At 36.0% G+C, this 20100-nt stretch overlaps 1 long non-coding RNA gene across 1 annotated transcript in view; it reads left to right on the forward strand.

Annotated features, from left to right (window-relative positions):
- LOC117087340 overlaps positions 1-466 on the forward strand; it is a 35726-nt gene extending 35260 nt beyond the window's left edge. Inside the window, exon 3 of the long non-coding RNA XR_004438764.1 lies at positions 314-466. This is a non-coding gene — a long non-coding RNA (uncharacterized LOC117087340). The remainder of the gene's footprint in view (positions 1-313) is intronic.
- Positions 467-20100: the final 19634 nt, after the last annotated feature.

Genomic DNA, 20100 nt, shown 5'->3' on the forward strand with positions numbered 1-20100 from the left:
CTAACCTCAGAAGCAGGAGACAAATTAATTTACTTAGTCTGTTCCATTTTTAGAAGCAATGAATTTTTTTGAAAAAGTTTAAATAATCAAACTTCAGCTAAATTTTTAGAGTCATCCAGATAAAGGGAGACAAAGGAGGATGAAGACTCATGCAATCAGCTGACATTTCTCTTAGGCTAATTTATTTAACATGTAGTTCACCTCTACAGTATTCTATTTCTTTCAAGTTGATTTACAGAATAATTGTGTGTTTTAAAATTAATGGCATCTTCTATTAGATGAAATACTTTAATATATTGATATTCATTCCTAGGTTACCATGCTTCATCTGCCAATGCATTGAAAACTTTGAATATAAATTAATTCAACCATTGTAGAAGATGGTGTGGTGATTCCTCAAAGACCTAGAGGCAGAAATACCATTTGATCCAGCAATCCCATTACTGTGTATACACCCAAAGAAATATAAGCCATTCTATTACAAAGATACTTGTGTGCATGTGTTCATTGCAGCACTATTCACAATAGCAAAGACATGGAGTCAACCCAAATGCCTATCAATGATAAAGAATATGTGGTACATATATACCATGGAATACCACGCACCCATAAAAAGGAACAAGATCATGTTTTTTTGCAGGGACATGGATGGAGCTGGAAGGCATTATCCTAAGCAAAATAACAAAGGAATGGAAAACCAAACACCCCATGTCCTCACTTCTAAGTGGGAGCTAGACAATGAGAACACATGGACACAGGGAGAGGAACAACACACACTGGGGCCTGTTGGGGGGTAGAGGGAGAGAGAGCATTAGGAAAATGCTAATGCATGCTGGGCTTAAAGCATAGGTGATGGGTTGATCAGTGTAGCAAACCACCATGGCACATGTTTACCTATGTAACAAACCTGCACATCTTGCACATGTACCCCAGAACTTAAAATAAAAATGAAAATGTAAAAAACCTCAAGAAAAAAAGAAAATGTGATTTCTCACTGTAATATTGGAAATATAAGTTAACAGATGGTAAATTACAGGATGTTTACATCATTAGAAGCAAGTTTTATGACTGATAGATGTTTGTATGGGACAAAATTCTAGCCAGTCTATGGAGGTTGAGGAGACTTCCCTGCTACTTTCACCAATTTTACCCAGCTTGGCTTTCACAGGTATGAATCTTGATGACATCATATGACCCCACATCTAGGTCAGCCTAAAATGTGTGTTTTATTGAAGCAAGTTTTTGCCTATGTTTACTGTAGAGATAATTTTATAGCCTCCTATATCCTGCTGTTGCTCTTGGGCAGGTTTCCCAGGTTTTGCTGGTGAACATGTCCTCTGATTGATTCTCTAGCAATCCTTTGATGGCTGCTAGCTTAGGCCAATTTTCCTAGTGTGATGATTAAACTACAGGTAAAAAGATGTCAGTACAGACTGTTAAATTCAGGAGAGTGCAGTTTGAAATCAACTTTGAAATATGACACAAGCAATAATCTATTATTTATTCTATTAATAAAATGTTGAGAATTTAATGAAATTCAATTCACCTTTCTCTTAATATATGTAAAATATACATTTTATTAGGCTTGTGCAAAGAGAAGATGCAAAGATATGCAATCATTTATATTTCTCTAAGCAAATTTAATCACCTGTTTCACGAACAAAATGATGAATTATTCACTCATTTGATATTAATACATACATTTTATGAAGCAATGGTCTTCATTTTGAAACTACCCATGAACTACCAAGTTTGTATTGTAAAAAATTTCTGTGAATTTTTGGATTGTTCTTAAAGGTTAAAAAGTGTCAGTGCAATTCTATTTACTTAAGAGATTCTTATTCTATCACATTGTGGAAAGATAAGTAATGCATACATTTTAACATACCTTCTTTATCTATTATTCTATTGGTTTCTATATCTATTTAGCTACTCTTTAACATATTACTATTACATAAATATTAAGATAATTTAATTTTGTTTAATTCTCATTTCTCCGATATGGACATTTGTTGTTTCCTAACTGAATGCAAAGTGCATTAGATAATCATGGGGACAAAGTAAAATGGCTAAACCACTCAAATCACAAGGACTTACTTTCTGTAGGTACTATGCATATGGAATGCCTCCTCATCTCTGTTATTAGTTATTATTTCAGGTAATCACAGAATAGGACAAAACCATGTTGTGAGGTCCTACATGGAAATTTTAATTTTATTAAATTGAAGTAAATAAGAATCATTACAAAGTAAACAACAAGACAAATCATCTTTATCTCAAACTAATCCTAGAAGAGGACTGATATGTTGCTGAGATTCAATTGTGTTTCATATTTGCTTAGAATCCAAATTGTAGCTGCAATCACCTCGCATAACAAAAAATGATGTTCTAAGATTTTTTATTTTTCATAAATCTTCAAATCATTTAAAAATGATTTTTAAATGAATTTTTCGAAATGATCAATTTTGAAAATGGTATTCAAAAATGATCATTCAATAGAATTTTAAAACAGCAATTAGGAGATAGAGATTTCAAATCCACGATAACAAAGTTAATTTTCTAATGATACTTCATTACTAAGATTTTCTTAATTTTATTCTTAGGGAGATTTTTTTTAATCATTAAATAAAGTAATGAATTTGTTAATAAAAACTGGAATACAACTTCTACATGCCTGCATAATTATCTTCTCATACACACATGCAGCAGTCTCATTTTCCTTCATGAATTTTGATCACTGCAGAGTTTATACTTTCCAAAAGGAAATAGAAGAATGTGACTAAAACAAATGGAGTTTTCATAAAACACACCTTTCTTTATTAATGACAGTGGTGCTATATCCTCTGCAGGTCTGTATAATGTAAAATAGATTTTCTCATTAAATAACTGCACATGATTGAACGATTTTTAATGTCTTTAAAATGTATGCTCTGTAATACATCATGTGATATCTTCCACTGCCATACAGGATACAGGCAGCGGAGGAGAGACTCGTAGTCTGTATAGGGTCTAGCTCCAGCAAAGAAAAGGAAATATAATGTGTGTTTTTAGTTCCAGCATTAAGTAGGGAAACTGAGGAGAGTTAGTTAGAACTAAGGAATAGGCCGGGCGCGGTGGCTCAAGCCTGTAATCCCAGCACTTTGGGAGGCCGAGACGGGCGGATCACGAGGTCAGGAGATCGAGACCATCCTGGCTAACACGGTGAAACCCCGTCTCTACTAAAATATACAAAAAATTAGCCGGGCGAGATGGCGGGCGCCTGTAGTCCCAGCTACTCGGGAGGCTGAGGCGAGAGAATGGCGTAAACCCGGGAGGCGGAGCTTGCAGTGAGCTGAGATCAGGCCACTGCACTCCAGCCTGGGCGACAGAGCGAGACTCCGTCTCAAAAAAAAAAAAAAAAAAAAAAGAACTAAGGATTATAGAACTGATGAGAATTAGATAGAGATTAGATGAACTATGTAAGCGGACACAGATCATTGATTCTCATAACCTTAATAGAAATATCCCTTAAGAATATACACATTCCAGAAAATGGCCAGACATCACTAATTTCCTTATAAGGTGGAAATTTAAGTAAGACATATTAATTTTCTGAACTTCCTCTACTCCTAGAGACGACAGAAATTAGACCTGAATTTTAATACAGCCTTTTTTTAATTATAAAAATTGATGTACCCAAGGATGGTTAATTCTTTTGTTTTCTTGAGGGGCACAAAGAAATAGCCTCATTAGGAGATGTCCAAAGTTCATGGGGAAAAGACAGGCTACTGTACAGGATTTTTGTTGAACTATCTATCTTGCCCTCATCCCTGTTGAGATCAAGCCAGTGATTGAGATTAGGATGGATGTAACTGGGGTAGCAGTGGGGAGGGGAATGAACTTTGATGAAAGAAGTGCTGGCCATGTCTGGAATTTGGGTCTAAGAAGTTCAAAAAATACAATGTCAAACAAAGGGAAACATCAAAAAAATGAAAGGAAGCAAAAGAAACTTTCTTGATCATGAGACAGGTGTCGTGGAAATAGATTTAGAGCATCTGCTGCTCTTACTTTGGCCATTGTAATTTTAGAACACTGCTGGAGGCAGGCTGAAATGGGAAGCCAACAACCTAGAACGACAAATACATTTCAGTCTGGCAGCCTCTATCTCTTGACAAGTAGAACAGATGTAGCAGAGAAGGAAGAAATTATGAGTACAGCAGCAGAGAGGTTACCCTGTAAGAAGGAACTGTCCATTTGTGGGAAAAGAGGATAGGGAGGAAGAGACCATTAACTGCAACACAAAGCATCTCACGTCTTGTGACTTTCTTCAACTCAACCTAACATGGAAAAAGTAAATAAATAAAGTGAGAAGTCTTTTCTGATGTCTTCAGATATACCAACAAAAACCAACAAATATATTGATTCAAAAAATTTAATCTTACGAGAGGAAGATAACAGTGGAACATCATATACTAAAAGAAACTGAACTATTTTAAAAAATCAATACAAATTGTAAAAAGCACGAAAGTTGCAAAGAAATAAACATAATGGAAATCTAAATGGTGATCAAGCTATTATAAAATATAACCGCTTAGAGATATTGGAAATGAAATAAAAAATAGCTAAATAAAAACTCAAAAGGATAGGTTGCATAGTTCATCAGTTATATAAATAGGTAAAGAATGAGTGAGCTGAAGCAGCGGGGTGCAGTGCTTTCAGAATGTATTGAAAAGGGTCAAAGAGAATGATAATAAAGTCAAGATATGTAAAAACTTAAAGAAATTATCAAGATCCACCAGCGATAGCCATAAAAGGAGAGAAAGTATAAATAAACGTGACAAAATATTTGAGAAAATGATTATGTATCATGAAAAATAACATAAGATCTCAAATAAAAAGAGAACTATGCCAAGAATGGTGGCGCACTCCTGAGTAGTCCCAGCTACTCAGGAGGCTGAGGCAGGAGAAATACTGGAGCCCAGGAGTTCAAGGCTCTAGTGCGCTATGATTGTGTCTGTAAGTAGTCACTGCACTCTGGCTTGGGTAACATAGCAAGACCCTCACCTCTGAAAAATAGAGAGGGGGAGAGAGAGAGGACCATTTGTTATGCAAAACAGCTAAGATTTAAGACACGTACCTAGAAATAACAAAATGAATTTAAACAACACAGCAAGAAGGAGGGATAGCATTTCAATAGGTATACCTAATGTAAACGACAAGTTAACGGGTGCAGCACACCAACATGGCACATGTATACATATGTAACAAACCTGCAAGTTGCGCACATGTTCTAGAACTTAAAGTATAATAATAAAAAAAGAAAATAAATAAATAAAAGAAAAAAAGAAAATTGTTTAAAGTTTTCAGAAAGGAAAAATAAATCACATATAAGAGATGTCTAGTTTTCAAACTACTCCTGGGTATTTTAAACAACTTTGACAAGTAATTACAGCTATATTTTATATTTTGAACAATTGCAGTCATGACAGACATATTATAACGGCTTCTTTATACATAATATATTTTACTTTCCATATTAGTTTAGCAGCTCTTTTTATCAGGTTTAATAATTTCACTTCCATTCTTAATGTATTTTGAAATATCAAGAGATTGGTCAAATTTAAATTTATTAGCCACTATGAGTGAAGAACACGTTAAAACTCTATTAAACGTATTTTTTTTAAATATGGAAAAATAACTGACACACATGTTCATGGGTGAGATGATTTGGCAATGAAAGAAGCAAATTTTTCTCAAACAATCTATAAGTTCATACAAAGACAATCATAATCCATAGGATTTTTAGAGGGTGGACAGATGAACATATCGTAAGTTTTAAATGGGAAAATAAGAACTTTTTAATAGGGAAATTTAAGAAAGATAATAATAGAGCCCCTCACCCTGTCAGATATTAAGACAAATATGAAGCTTAAATATTGAAATCACAGAGAAAAAGGCATAGAATGATTTAAATAGATCAATAGGATAAAAGAGAATTTAGGAATAGACCCTGTACATTCAGACACTAGGTTCCATAGATGATTGGATAAAGAAAATGTGGTACATACATACAATGGAGAGCTATTCAGTCATAAAAAAGAATGAGATTCAGTCATTTGCAAAAACATGAATGGAACTAGAGATTATTATGTTAAGTGAAATAACCCAGGCACAGAAAGACAAACATCACATGTTCTCACATTTGTGGGATCTAAAAATCATAATTGAACCCATGGACATAGAGAATAGAAGGATGGTTATCAGAGGCTGCATAGGGTAGTGGGGCGTTGGGGAGGAGGTGGAGGTGGTTAATGGGTACAAAAATATTTAGAAAGAATGAATAAGTCCTACTATTTGATAGCACAATACAGTGACTATAGTCAATAATAACTGTACATTTTAAAATATTTAAAAGAGTGTAATTGGATTGTTTGTTACTCAAAGGATAAATGCTTGAGGAGATGAATACCCCATTCTCTATGATGTGCTTATTTCACATGGCATGCCTGTATCAAAACATCTTATGTACCACATAAATATAGACACCTACTATGTATACACAAAACGTAAAAATCAAATAAATAAATAAATGAAAAAGAGAAAATACTTTATATGGTAAATAATATTTGATGAATTGGCTTACTGACAGGGGAAAAATAGAAAAATAGATCCTCAGCTAAACTAAATTATTTTTTAAAATATTATAATACATGAAATACGTTGTGGGAAAGAATTCAGGAACAACAAAACTGCAGGTCCAGGAATTACTGCGAGTACATACTCATGTAAAGGGGTTTATGGAAGAAAAGTTAAGACATTTTTCACAAACAGATGAAAATTACTAAAGGAAGTGAAAACCTGAAAGACAAATATTAATATATAGTTAACAGCAAATGGATAACTTATGACCATATTTTTTAAAAAGCCAAATTACTTTATTTGTTCAAAACAATATGGTTTGTGCATTAAACAGATGTTATAAGATATTGCTTGTTGAAAATATTACCATGGTTCAGATTATACTGGAGAAATCCTTTGTTGTTTCTTTGTGTCATCCTTTCATCTTATAAGTTATCTTTTCCAATAGACTGTGTCCATATTTATATTAGTGGTACCATCAATAATTGCACTACTTTGAGTGTTTTAGAATTTTCTGAAGGCAATTGAAAAGCAGGAGATTGACTTGCCAATGATCACATACTGTAGGAACTTCTTCTTCATATATTTGCAATTTTTAAACAGTATCTATGATGAGCTGTAACATTCCATATAAGTAGTTTGCAAATGTGCTTGACAGAATAACAATTTTTTAAATAAAATAACAAACATTCATAATAAATAGAAATAGATAATACTAATAAAAGGATCCCTCAGACATTTAGCTCTTTATCGTTCAGTTGAGAGCAACTTCTTGCCAGAAATTTTTCTGTTGAGAGAGTTTACACGTACCATATGCCATAATGATTTGTCACTTTACAAATATGTTTCATGGTCCTGAACCACAGTGGAGAACTTCTTACTCAGATTTTAAAGCCTCACCAATTAGAAGAATTGCTTACTATATATATAGCAGGTCAGGAAACCTCTGTTTTCTTGCATCTGTAGATAATTGACCTGCTACACAGCGAACTTAGGAAAAATCTTCATTCATGCAAAAAAATGTAGGTTCACTTAGTGGTAGGGTATTAGCCAAGTTAGAGGAGCCACATTCTCTCAGATCCTCATTCTTAAAACTGAGAAACTTGAGCATACACAACAAACAAGCATAGGAAGACTCTAGAAGTGAAACTAAGAAAGCAAATTGCATGAGGACCTTGGACTTGAGTATCATCATGAAAATGACTTCTCTGAGTTTCCTTTTTGCTTCCCATGTATACTAGACAGAGCACTGCAGAAGTCTCAACCCCAGAACTACTAACAGGATCAGGCAAAAATTAAAACAAACAAACCAAAGCAGAACAAGGAAAGCCTGCTCAACTCAGCCAAAGGATTAAGAAGGGTGAAATAATAAAGAAGAAAAAGAAATTGGCAATAACTGTCTGACTCCAGAGAGAAAATGAAAAAACTGTCCACAAAATGCTTGGAATGGCTTCAGTAGAACTGAGCACAGAGGCCATAACACCTTACAAACTTCTGAAAAATTAGAGCTAATGAAAAAATTTAATAGGCAAAGAGAAACAATATATACCCATGGAAGAATAACAATTTTAGTGACAGTAGATTTCTCATTTGAAACCACAAAGTTCAGAAGAGAGTGGCATGCTTTACAAGTGCTTGAAAAATAATGATTAACCCTGGATCCTATATCCAGTGAAGGTGTACTTCAGAAATAAAGGGAACATAAAGGCATTCTCACATAAAGAAGGGTCAGATAATTGATTTGCAAGCCTACCCTTAAAGAATGGCTAAAGGATGTTTTCTAGAGAAAAATAAAAAGAAATGATGAGAAGTTTTAAAAATTCAGCAAAGAAAGAACATCAGAATGGATAAAAATAAGGGTTAAATGTAAGAAAATTTTCTCTTCATGATTTTCTTAAAATATTTGTTGGTTGAAGGGAAAATTGTTACACCACACATGGAGATGTTTCGTATATGTAAAGTTAGTACTTAGCTTAAATATATTATTAAAGTGGGAAGGAAAAGTACCTAAATAAAAGTGAGGTTTCTACCCTTCACTCTAAGTGGCAAAATATCAATACAAGTAGACTGTGATAATTTAAGTAGATATATATATTTTTATATGAAGAGTAACCACTAGAAGAAAGTATACAAAGTGGTACACTCAAAAACAGTATAAATTTAAGATGGAAATATTAAAAATGTTCAAATAACTCACAGGAAGGCAAGCAAAGAGAAACAGAGGAATAACAAACAGAGAAACAAATGAAAATAAATAATATAAGGCCGACTTAAGCCTAAATATACTAATAATTTTAAAAAGCACAAAGAGAGAAAATGGTGGAGAGAGTATCAAGAGGGATCATGACATAGTTCAGTAAACAATTGAATTCAAAGCTTGGCCAAAGTGAGAATTCTGCTATGACAACATCACTTAATACATTATATTTAGATATGTACGTGGATACATTTTCAGTGATAGTCATCACAAGACCATCGGTCAAGGGAAATTTCAATGGTATTTGAGTTTTCCTGGATACCTCTGAAGGCATGATGGAGTGGTGGGAATGGTATTAGACTCAGTCCAAAGGAATGGTTAAAATGAGATAAGAACCCCATCGAAGCTCTCATATAGTTTCAGACACAAAGAGAGGTATCAGGGCTCCATACCAGGTCTGTTCTCTAAATTGAAACAAGTCTCACTTAGAAGCTAATTCTCTATCATGGTTCTAACATTCCAATTATTATTTGACAGCTCTATACAATGCTTAGTTTAACAAGTATTTAAAAATCCTGTTCATAAAGTGTTTGGAATGGATGAGAAAGAAAAGAAATTTCAAAACCTACATTTCATGTGTATACTTTCCACATTAGAGTCTTCTAATAACTTCCTCTATACTATTTTATGGCATCTAAATTTTGGAAGGAGCTATTTTTGTGTAGGATCTCTCTATTATTTTCAAGCTATTTAATAATGAAGTCATGTAAAATTTTGGAGCCTTCGTGTTTACATACATAAAATTGTAATAATAAATCCCATCACAAAAGACTATATGTAGTTGAAGTGACACTGTATAACTGACACAGTGTAGTAATAACATTCAGCATAATTCCAAACACCTGAATATAGTTACTATTTGAAAAAATGATTTGACATTTACAACCTCAATTCAGAAACCTAAATGCAGTTGAGATTTGCAGAAGGGAAATAATTATCATGCCTCTTCAGAGATAATTTAGCTTTATTTTAAGAACATACACGTTTGATATGTCTTTTACTAAATAATATTCTCAAGTTTTTGTAATAGGATTCATTTATATGCCTAAAGCAGCTCCAATATTCACAAAATTTTACTAACAAATGTGAAGTTTTTCATACACTGGAGATATTTACATAAAGAATTCATCAAAAGTGTTATAGGGTGTTGTACAGATTAAGTAAAAGACCAGACATGGTATTTACGGTCCTTTTGTGCCCAAATGTTCCCTTCCAAAAGGGTTGCTAAATGCAGTGTATATTGTTGTGAATGCCATAAATACCACTTCATGGTCTTGTTTTGGAAGTACTTTTCTAGAAGGTTTTTGCGTTTAAGTGGTAGTGAATTCTGAACTTTACGTTCCGTGAAGCCGGATAAAAACATTTCTATTCCATTTTTACATGAGGCCATTGGTTTCGCAATATGAAATTTTCTATATTGCTTCATGATTTTTTCTTCCCATAAAAACATATAGTAACTACATGCTAATATAAGTATAAGGAACATACCACATCCCTACTATGATACAATGGTTTGCTGTATATAATCCCAGAGCTATTCTGGTATCACCATTCCTTTAGCAGTGAGGGAATAGCAGTGCCCTTCCTTGTTAAGGAAAACATAGTGTTTACCATGATGTCCCAACTATGTAGGCTTTGAGCACATTTCAAAAGTCCACTATTACCTTGCATGGCAATTATCAGTCTGGACACTTTGAAAGATTTTGTTTTTGTCTCCATACACATCTATACAGAATATAGTATATATTGTAGTATTCTTTTTTTTTTTTTTTTTTTTCTCTTTTTTTTTTTTTTTATTATACTTTAAGTTCTAGGGTACATGTGCATGACTTTTATATCATGTATAACTCCCCAATGCAATCCCTCCCCTCCCCCCTCCCCATGATAGGCCCCAGTGTGTGATGTTCCCCTTCCCGAGTCCAAGTGATCTCATTGTTCAGTTCCCACCTATGAGTGAGAACATGCGGTGTTTGGTTTTTCTCTCTTGTGATAGTTTGCTAAGAATGATGGTTTCCAGCTGCATCCATGTCCCTACAAAGGATGCAAACTCATCCTTTTTTTGGCTGCATAGTATTCCATGGTGTATATGTGCCACATTTTCTTAATCCAGTCTGTCACAGATGGACATTTGGGTGATTCCAAGTCTTTGCTATTGTGAATAGTGCCGCAATAAACATACGTGTGCATGTGTCTTTGTAGTAGAGTAATTTATAATCCTTTGGGTATATACCCAGTAGTGGGATGGCTGGGTCATATGGTACATCTAGTTCTAGATCCTTGAGGAATCGCCATACTGTTTTCCATAATGTTGAACTAGTTTACAATCCCACCAACAGTGTAAAAGTGTTCCTATTTCCACATCCTCTCCAACACTGTTGTTTCCTGACTTCTAATGATTGCCATTCTAACTGGTGTGAGATGGTATCTCATTGTAGTTTTGATTTGCATTTCTCTGATGGCGAGTGATGATGAGCATTTTTTCATGTGTTGTTGGCTGTATGGATGTCTTCTTTTGAGAAATGTCTGTTCATATCCTTTCCCCACTTTTTGATGGGGTTGTTGTTTTTTCTTGTATATTTGTTTGAGTTCTTTGTAGATTCTGGATATTAGCCTTTGTCAGATGAGTAGGTTGCAAAAATTTTTCCCATTCTGTAGGTTGCCTGTTCACTCTGATGGTAGTTTCTTTAGCTGTGCAAAAGCTCTTAGTTTAATTAGATCCCATGTGTCAATTTTGCTTTTGCTGCCGTTGCTTTTGGTGTTTTAGACATGAAGTCCTTGCCCATGCCTATGTCCTGAATGGTACTACCTAGATTTTCTTCTAGGGTTTTTATGGTATAGGTCTAACATTTAAGTCTCTAATCCATCTTGAATTAATTTTCGTATAAGGGGTAAGGAAAGGATCCAGTTTCAGCTTTCTACTTATGGCTAGCCAATTTTCCCAGCACCATTTATTAAATAGGGAATCCTTTCCCCATTTCTTGTTTCTGTCAGGTTTGTCAAAGATCAGATGGCTGTAGATGTGTGTATTATTTCTGAGGACTCTGTTCTGTTCCATTGGTCTATATCTCTGTTGTGGTACCAGTACCATGCTGTTTTGGTTACTGTAGCCTTGTAGTATAGTTTGAAGTCAGGTAGCGTGACGCCTCCAGCTTTGTCTTTTGACTTAGGATTGTCTTGGCAATGCGGGCTCTTTTTTGGTTCCATATGAACTTTAAAGCCGTTTTTTCCAATTCTGTGAAGAAAGTCATTGGTAGCTTGATGGGGATGGCATTGAATCTATAAATCACCTTGGGCAGTATGGCCATTTTCACGATATTGATTCTTCCTATCCATGAGCATGGTATGTTCTTCCATTTGTTTGTGTCCTCTTTGATTTCACTGAGCAGTGGTTTGTAGTTCTCCTTGAAGAGTTCCTTGACATCCCTTGTAAGCTGGATTCCTAGGTATTTGATTCTCTTTGAAGCAATTGTGAATGGATTCCTGATTTGGCTCTCTGCTTGTCTGTTACTGGTGTATAAGAATGCTTGTGATTTTTGCACATTAATTTTGTATCCTGAGACTTTGCTGAAGTTGCTTATCAGCTTAAGGAGATTTTGGGCTGAGACCTTGGGGTTTTCTAAATATACAGTCATGTCATCTGCAAACAGGGACAATTTGACTTCTTCTTTTCCTAACTGGATACCCTTGATTTCTTTCTCTTGCCTGATTGCCCTAGCCAGAACTTCCAACACTATGTTGAATAGGAGTGGTGAGAGAGGGCATCCCTGTCTTGTGCCAGATTTCAAAGGGAATTTTTCCAGTTTTTGCCCATTCAGTATGATATTAGCTGTGGGTTTGTCATAAATAGCTCTTATTATTTTGAGGTACGTTCCATCAATACCAAATTATTGAGCGTTTTTAGCATAAAGGGCTGTTGAATTTTGTCAAAAGCCTTTTCTGCATCTATTGAGATAATTATGTGGTTCTTGTCTTTGGTTCTGTTTATATGCTGGATTACGTTTATTGATTTGCGAATGTTGAACCAGCCTTGCATCCCAGGGATGAAGCCCACTTGATCATGGTGGATAAGCTTTTTGATGTGCTGCTGAATCGGTTTGCCAGTATTTTATTGAGGATTTTTGCATCGATGTTCATCAGGGATATTGGTCTAAAATTCTCTTTTTTTGTTGTGTCTCTGCCAGGCTTTGGTATCAGGATGATGTTGGCCTCATAAAAGAGTTAGGGAGGATTCCCTCTTTTTCTATTGATTGAAATAGTTTCAGAAGGAATGGTACCAGCTCCTCCTTGTACCTCTGGTAGAATTCAGCTGTGAATCCATCTGGTCCTGGACTTTTTTTGGTGGGTAGGCTATTAATGTTGCCTCAATTTCAGAGCCTGCTATTGGTCTATTCAGGGATTCAACTTCTTCCTGGTTTAGTCTTGGGAGAGTGTAAGTGTCCAGGAAATTATCCATTTCTTCTAGATTTTCTAGTTGATTTGCGTAGAGGCATTTATAGTATTCTCTGATGGTTTTTGTATTTCTGTGGGGTCGGTGGTGATATCCCCTTTATCATTTTTATTGCGTCTATTTGATTCCTTCTCTTTTTCTTTTTATAGTCTAGCTAGCGGTCTGTCAATTTTGTTGATCTTTTCAAAAAACCAACTCCTGGATTCATTGATTTTTTGGAGGGTTTTTTGTGTCTCTATCTCCTTCAGTTCTGCTCTGATCTTAGTTATTTCTTGCCTTCTGCTAGCTTTTGAATGTGTTTGCTCTTGCCTCTCTAGTTCTTTTAATTGTGATGTTAGAGTGTCAATTTTAGATCTCTCCTGCTTTCTCTTGTGGGCATTTAGTGCTATAAATTTCCCTCTACACACTGCTTTAAAGTGTCCCAGAGATTTGGTATGTTGTATCTTTGTTCTCATTGGTTTCAAAGAACATCTTTATTTCTGCTTTCATTTCGTTATGTACCCAGTAGTCATTCAGGAGGTGTTTCAGTTCCATGTAGTTGAGCGGTTTTGATTGAGTTTCTTAGTCCTGAGTTCTAGTTTGATTGCACTGTGGTCTGAGAGACAGTTTGTTATAATTTCTGTTCTTGTACATTTGCTGAGGAGTGCTTTACTTCCAATTATGTGGTCAATTTTGGAATAAGTGCGATGTGGTGCTGAGAAGAATGTATATTCTGTTGATTTGGGGTGGAGAGTTCTATAGATGTCTATTAGGTCCGCTTGGTGCAGAGATGAGTTCAATTCCTGGATATCCTTGTTAACTTTCTGTCTCGTTGATCTGTCTAATGTTGACAGTGGAGTGTTGAAGTCTCCCATTATTATTGTATGGGAGTCTAAGTCTCTTTGTAGGTCTCTAAGGACTTGCTTATGAATCTGGGTGCTCCTGTATTGGGTGCATATATATTTAGGAGAGTTAGCTCTTCCTGTTGAATTGATCCCTTTACCATTATGTAATGGCCTTCTTTGTCTCTTTTGATCTTTGATGGTTTAAAGTCTGTTTTATCAGAGACTAGGATTGCAACCCCTGCTTTTTTTTGTTCTCCATTTGCTTGGTAGATCTTCCTCCATCCTTTATTTTGAGCCTATGTATGTCTCTGCATGTGAGATGGGTCTCCTGAATACAGCAGACTGATGGGTCTTGACTCTTATCCAGTTTGCCAGTCTGTGTCTTTTAATTGGAGCATTTAGTCCATTGACATTTAAGGTTAATATTGTTATGTGTGAACTTGATCCTGTCATTATGATATTAACTGGTTATTTGCTCGTTAGTTGATGCAGTTTCTTCCTAGCCTCGATGGTCTTTACATTTTGGCATGTTTTTGCAATGGCTGGTACGCTTGTTCCTTTCCATGTTTAGGGCTTCCTTCAGGGTCTCTTGTAAGGCAGGCCTGGTGGTGACAAAATCTCTAAGCATTTGCTTATCTGTAAAGGATTTTATTTCTCCTTCATGATGAAGCTTAGTTTGGCTGGATATGAAATTCTGGGTTGAAAATTCTTTTCTTTAAGAACGTTGAATATTGGCCCCACTCTCTTCTGGCTTGTAGAGTTTCTGCCGAGAGGTCTGCTGTTAGTCTGATGGGCTTCCCTTTGTGGGTAACCCGACCTTTCTCTCTGGCTGCCCTTAAGATTTTTTCCTTCATTTCAACTTTGGTGAATCTGGCAATTATGTGTCTTGGAGTTGCTCTTCTGGAGGAGTATCTTTGTGGCGTTCTCTGTATTTCCTGAATTTGAATGTTGGCCTGCCCTACTAGGTTGGGGAAGTTCTCCTGGATGATATCTGAAGAGTGTTTTCCAACTTGGTTCCATTTTCCCCTCACTTTCAGGCACCCCAATCAGACGTAGATTTGGTCTTTTTACATAATCCCATACTTCTTGCAGGCTTTGTTCATTCTTTTTCTTCTTTTTTCTTTTGGTTTCTCTTCTCGCTTCATTTCATTCATTTGATCCTCAATCGCTGATACTCTTTCCTCCAGTGATCGAGTCGGTTACGTGAAGCTTGTGCATTTGTCACGTATTTCTCGTGTCATGGGTTTCATCTCTGTCATTTCGTTTATGATCTTCTCTGCATTAATTAGTCTAGCTGTCAATTCTTCCACTTTTTTTTCAAGATTTTTAGTTTCTTTGCGCTGGGTACGTAATTCCTCCTTTAGCTCTGAGAGGTTTGATGGACTGAAGCCTTCTTCTCTCATCTCGTCAAAGTCATTCTCTGACCAGCTTTGATCCGTTGCTGGCGATGGGCTGCGCTCCTTTGCAGGGGGAGATGCGCTCTTATTTTTTGAATTTCCAGCTTTTCTGCCCTGCTTCTTCCCCATCTTTGTGGTTTTATCTGTCTCTGGACTTTGATGATGGTGACGTACTGATGGGGTTTTGGTATAGGTGTCCTTCCTGTTTGATAGTTTTCCGTCTGACAGTCAGAAGGACTGTCTGTTGGTCTGTTGGAGATTGCTTGAGGTCCACTCCAGACCCTGTTTGCCTGGGTATCAGCAGCAGAGGTTGCTGAAGATAGAATATTGCTGACAGCGAGTGTACCTGTCTGGTTCTTCTTTGGAAGTTTCCTCTCAGGGGTGACGCCACCCTGTGAGGTGTGGGGTGTCAGACTGCCCCTAGTGGGGGATGTCTCCCAGCTAGGCTACTCAGGGGTCAGGGACCCACTGAGCAGGCAGTCTGTCCGTTCTCAGATCTCAACCTCCGCGTTAGGAGATCCACGGCTCTCCCCAAAGCCGTCAGACAGAGTCGTTTGGGTCTGCAGCGGCCCGCTCTTTCCCCTAATGGACTGCAGCTGTGCGCTGTCCGCAGCGGTAGAGTCTACAGAGACAGGCAGGCTTCCTTGAGCTGCTGTGAGCTCCACCCAGTTCGAGCTTCCCAGCGGCTTTTTACCTACTTAAGCCTCAGCAATGGCGGGCGCCCCCCCCCAGCCTCGCTGCTGCCTTGCGGATAGATCGCCGCAGACGGCTGTGTTAGCAGTGAGGGAGGCTCGTGGGCGTGTGGGACCCTCCGGCCAGGTGTGGGATATATTCTCTGGTGTGCCTGTTCCTTAAAGCGCAGTATTGGGGTGGGAGTTACCCGATTTTCCAGGTGGTGTGTGTCTCAGTTCCCCTGGCTAGGAAAAGGGATTCCTTCCCCCTTGCACTTCCAGGTGAGGCGATGCCTCGCCCTGCTTCAGCTTACGCTGGTCAGGCTGCAGCAGCTGACCCGCACCGATTGTCCGGCACTCCCTAGAGAGATGACCCCAGTACCTCAGTTGAAAATGCAGAAATCACCGGTCTTCTGTGTCGCTGGCGCTGGGAGTTGGAGACTGGAGCTGTTCCTATTCGGCCATCTTGCTCCGCCCCCATATTGTAGTATTCTTATAATGAAGAGTCAAGAATGTGCTATCTTTGTTTGAGGCATCATTTAGGCTTTCTTTTCTAGTTACCCAGTAATCTAAATCTATTTTGTGCCACCCTACCCTTCACTGCTACCTGACAACCTAATCAGATTTTTATTCAGAATGTTGATCTTTTCTACCTTTGCTTCACAGATCATCTTGACTTTCATTCATACATGTAAACACACACACACACCCAGAGAGAGAGAGAGAGAGAGAGAAACACGTACCTGTTTTGGGCTCCTGAGTCTGTGACACTCCGCCCCCCACAGTGACCTTGAAATATATCATGAGTTTTCATACTATGAGTAAATGTGCTACTCTGTCCATAGACCCTGTTGATAAGCTATGGGCATGAGGGTGATGTTGAAGACCATTCTGAAAAATTACACCGTTGTTTGCCACACATTTTCTTGGAGATAGCCTATGAAGCTATTTAAGTCACTTAGCCAATATTCTTCTTTGAAGTAAGCATGGTTTCTACTCCCTCTTCCAAGTGATGTGACACATGGTGGATACCCAGGGAACTTTCTTTTGTATCAACTTTCAGGAGAAAACAGAAGATTTTGGGGAAAATAAAACACACTGAAACTAAAAACAAATACCAGGTATTGGGCTTTGCTTGTAACTACACTATTGGCCATATTTCTTTAGTGTTCAAATTTACTAATGTTTATGTCCTCATTTGAAACAGGCAAAGATTTGTGCTTCTTGATCACTGAATATATTAATATTTTACAACACTAAGGACTCATTGTTTAATATTTTGTTTTCACTTTCATTCCTCTACTTACTTAAAACGTGTGTCTAAAAAGGTTATCTGCATTTTTTCAAATTATACAATTTAATAAAATGAAATCAAAGGATTAGATATTTCAAATAACTCACAACGGTATAAAGTGTTTCCAGTCATGATGTTAGAAATGTAAAAAATCAGAAAATGTTTGAGTGAAAGGAGGAATGAGAGCAACAGAAGAAGTGGATGGGGGAGGGAAAGACTAGATCATGTCATATGTGTATAGATTCTATAATTTTGACTTTTAGAAAACTGCATCTCTCATCATAAGAATATAAAAACTTTAATCGTTTTTCTAACCACCTGCCTAGTATTTCATATCATGGATCATTCCTAATTTACTTAGCTTTTTATTTCTGCACTTAGGTGTATTTTTATAGCATTTGGTTTTCCTTTATTATAAATAATGCTTAAGTAAAAATCTTTTTATAGAGACATATTTTTGCATGTGAGCATTTCAGTATAATACATTCCTTCATGAGAAACTGACAAAAAAAAAGCATGTTTTTTTAATTCACTTGGTATCTTTAAATAGGGGTCTTTCTACAAACTTAGTTCCTACTAATAATGTATAGAAATGGTTGCCTCTTCCACTTCTCTGATGGGTAGATTTTAGCATATGATTAATTATTCTTATCTGGACAGAAAGATAATCCTAAATATATTTGAAATACATTTTTGTATTATGAAAGAGATAACTTTTCTGTTTAATGGCATGTGTATTTCTGTATCTATTTAGTGGTTTTTCTCTCCTCTTTTTTTCTAATGTAACATTTTTCATTATTACCAATCTATAGATTCATTTTTTATATTTATGTAAACATACATAAGCCACACAGATCAACTATGTATTGACCTTTTAAACTATAAAAGATTTAAAAAATAATCTTAACCTTTCACTTGCTCATTTTTTAAAAAGTTTTCCAGCGAAATTACTGTCTTCAAATAAACACTTTCAAGATTTCATGTCATGATTTTGTTCAAATTTCCTGCCCTAGTATTTTAATACTGTTTTCCAAATGTTATCTTTCTCATATATAAATATCTTTATCAAAACATACATCTTTTAATTTAATTTTAATTTTGGTGGTCTCTATTGAATAATTATTTTCTGAATGAATTTGGGATAAACTCTATAAAAGCTCTTCTTGCTATTTCCATTATGATTGCACTGTATTACTAAATAATGTGGTGAAATCAGATATTTCTGCTAAATTGAATGTTTTGTTTAATCAAAGGTAGTTTTATACTATAGATTTCTTGAAAACCCCTTTGTTGTATTAATAAATTACTCCATACTTGTTATGTTATTTAGGTTGGGGAAGAGATTGTTCATTTATTACCATAACACGTATTCACTGCTGAGTTCACAAAAGGAAGAGTCCAGAGAGTGCCGCTCAACTATGTCTGAAGGGCAGAGCTCAGGGACTGGAGTTTGAAGAGAATGAATACTAATGCTGGCTAATAGTTATCGAGCACACTTTAAGCACCAGATACCTTTCTAAGGGTTTTACATACGAACTCATTCAATCCTTAAAACAAACTTATGAAGTAGATTCTGTCTCTTATTATAACTTATGGATGAGGACAAAGAAAAATAATCTTTTTCAAAGTCACAGAGCAAGCACATGTTGTGCCCTGAATTCAAACCAGCTGGATGACATCTCTGCTCATGCTCTTAATCTTTGTATTATACACCTAGACCTTTTTTTTTTTTTTTTTTTTTTTTTTTTTTACTACTGTGAAAGTACAGACTGCCACTGGATATTGTTTCTGCTTCAAAATTATTTGTTAATATTTATTCTATATTCAGTAACATTTGGAAAGAGGTATAAGACTTTCTGTTTCTTAGAAAGGTGTTGCATGGTAAATAAGAATTCTTTCCACTGTCATCTAAAAATAGCTTTTAAAAATGATTTTCCAAACAATATGTGTGATTCTGAAAGCTTCTGAGATAATAGAAGAATGGTGTACATGAGGTCATCCCCTACCCCGAATCTTCTTCATTACGAGGTACTTTTCACATAGTCAATGTGCTCTGAGATATTTTGGGGGGAAATACTTTTTATATTTAACAAATATAATTTATTGTGAAATAAGCCAGCATATTATTTAAACTTGGGTAATGTAGACAAAGTCAAAGTTTTGTTACTTGCTTACTTGATTTTCCTAAGACATAGACTTACCCTTCCTCCTCCTTCCCCCCAACCCTTAAGAAATATTTGAATATGCTTACTGTTATGCAAAGTGGGAAGAGATGTATTGGAATGCAAATTTTGAGAAGTATCATGTTAATTTCTAGAGAGAGCATATTGTAGTGTAAGAACAGGGTAACACTGCCTACAGTAGACTGCAGGATTAGTTGGTTATCTAGCATGCAAAATTCAGAACTCAGGGCTCTAATTTAATCACTCTAAAATCTAATGCTACCTTGGTGAGGTAAGAGAAATCATAATACCTGATAATGCAAAAATGAGTAAAGATTTTCTACAACACATGCATTTAATTTTCTTAAGTAAATTATTATTACTTTGATTTTTGTAATGAGTTCCATTTATTAAGTATTTCAGCTATAAA

This window comes from Trachypithecus francoisi, unplaced genomic scaffold (genome assembly GCF_009764315.1).
Source record: "Trachypithecus francoisi isolate TF-2019V2 unplaced genomic scaffold, Tfra_2.0 Lachesis_group10, whole genome shotgun sequence".
NCBI classification, from domain to species: domain Eukaryota; kingdom Metazoa; phylum Chordata; class Mammalia; order Primates; family Cercopithecidae; genus Trachypithecus; species Trachypithecus francoisi.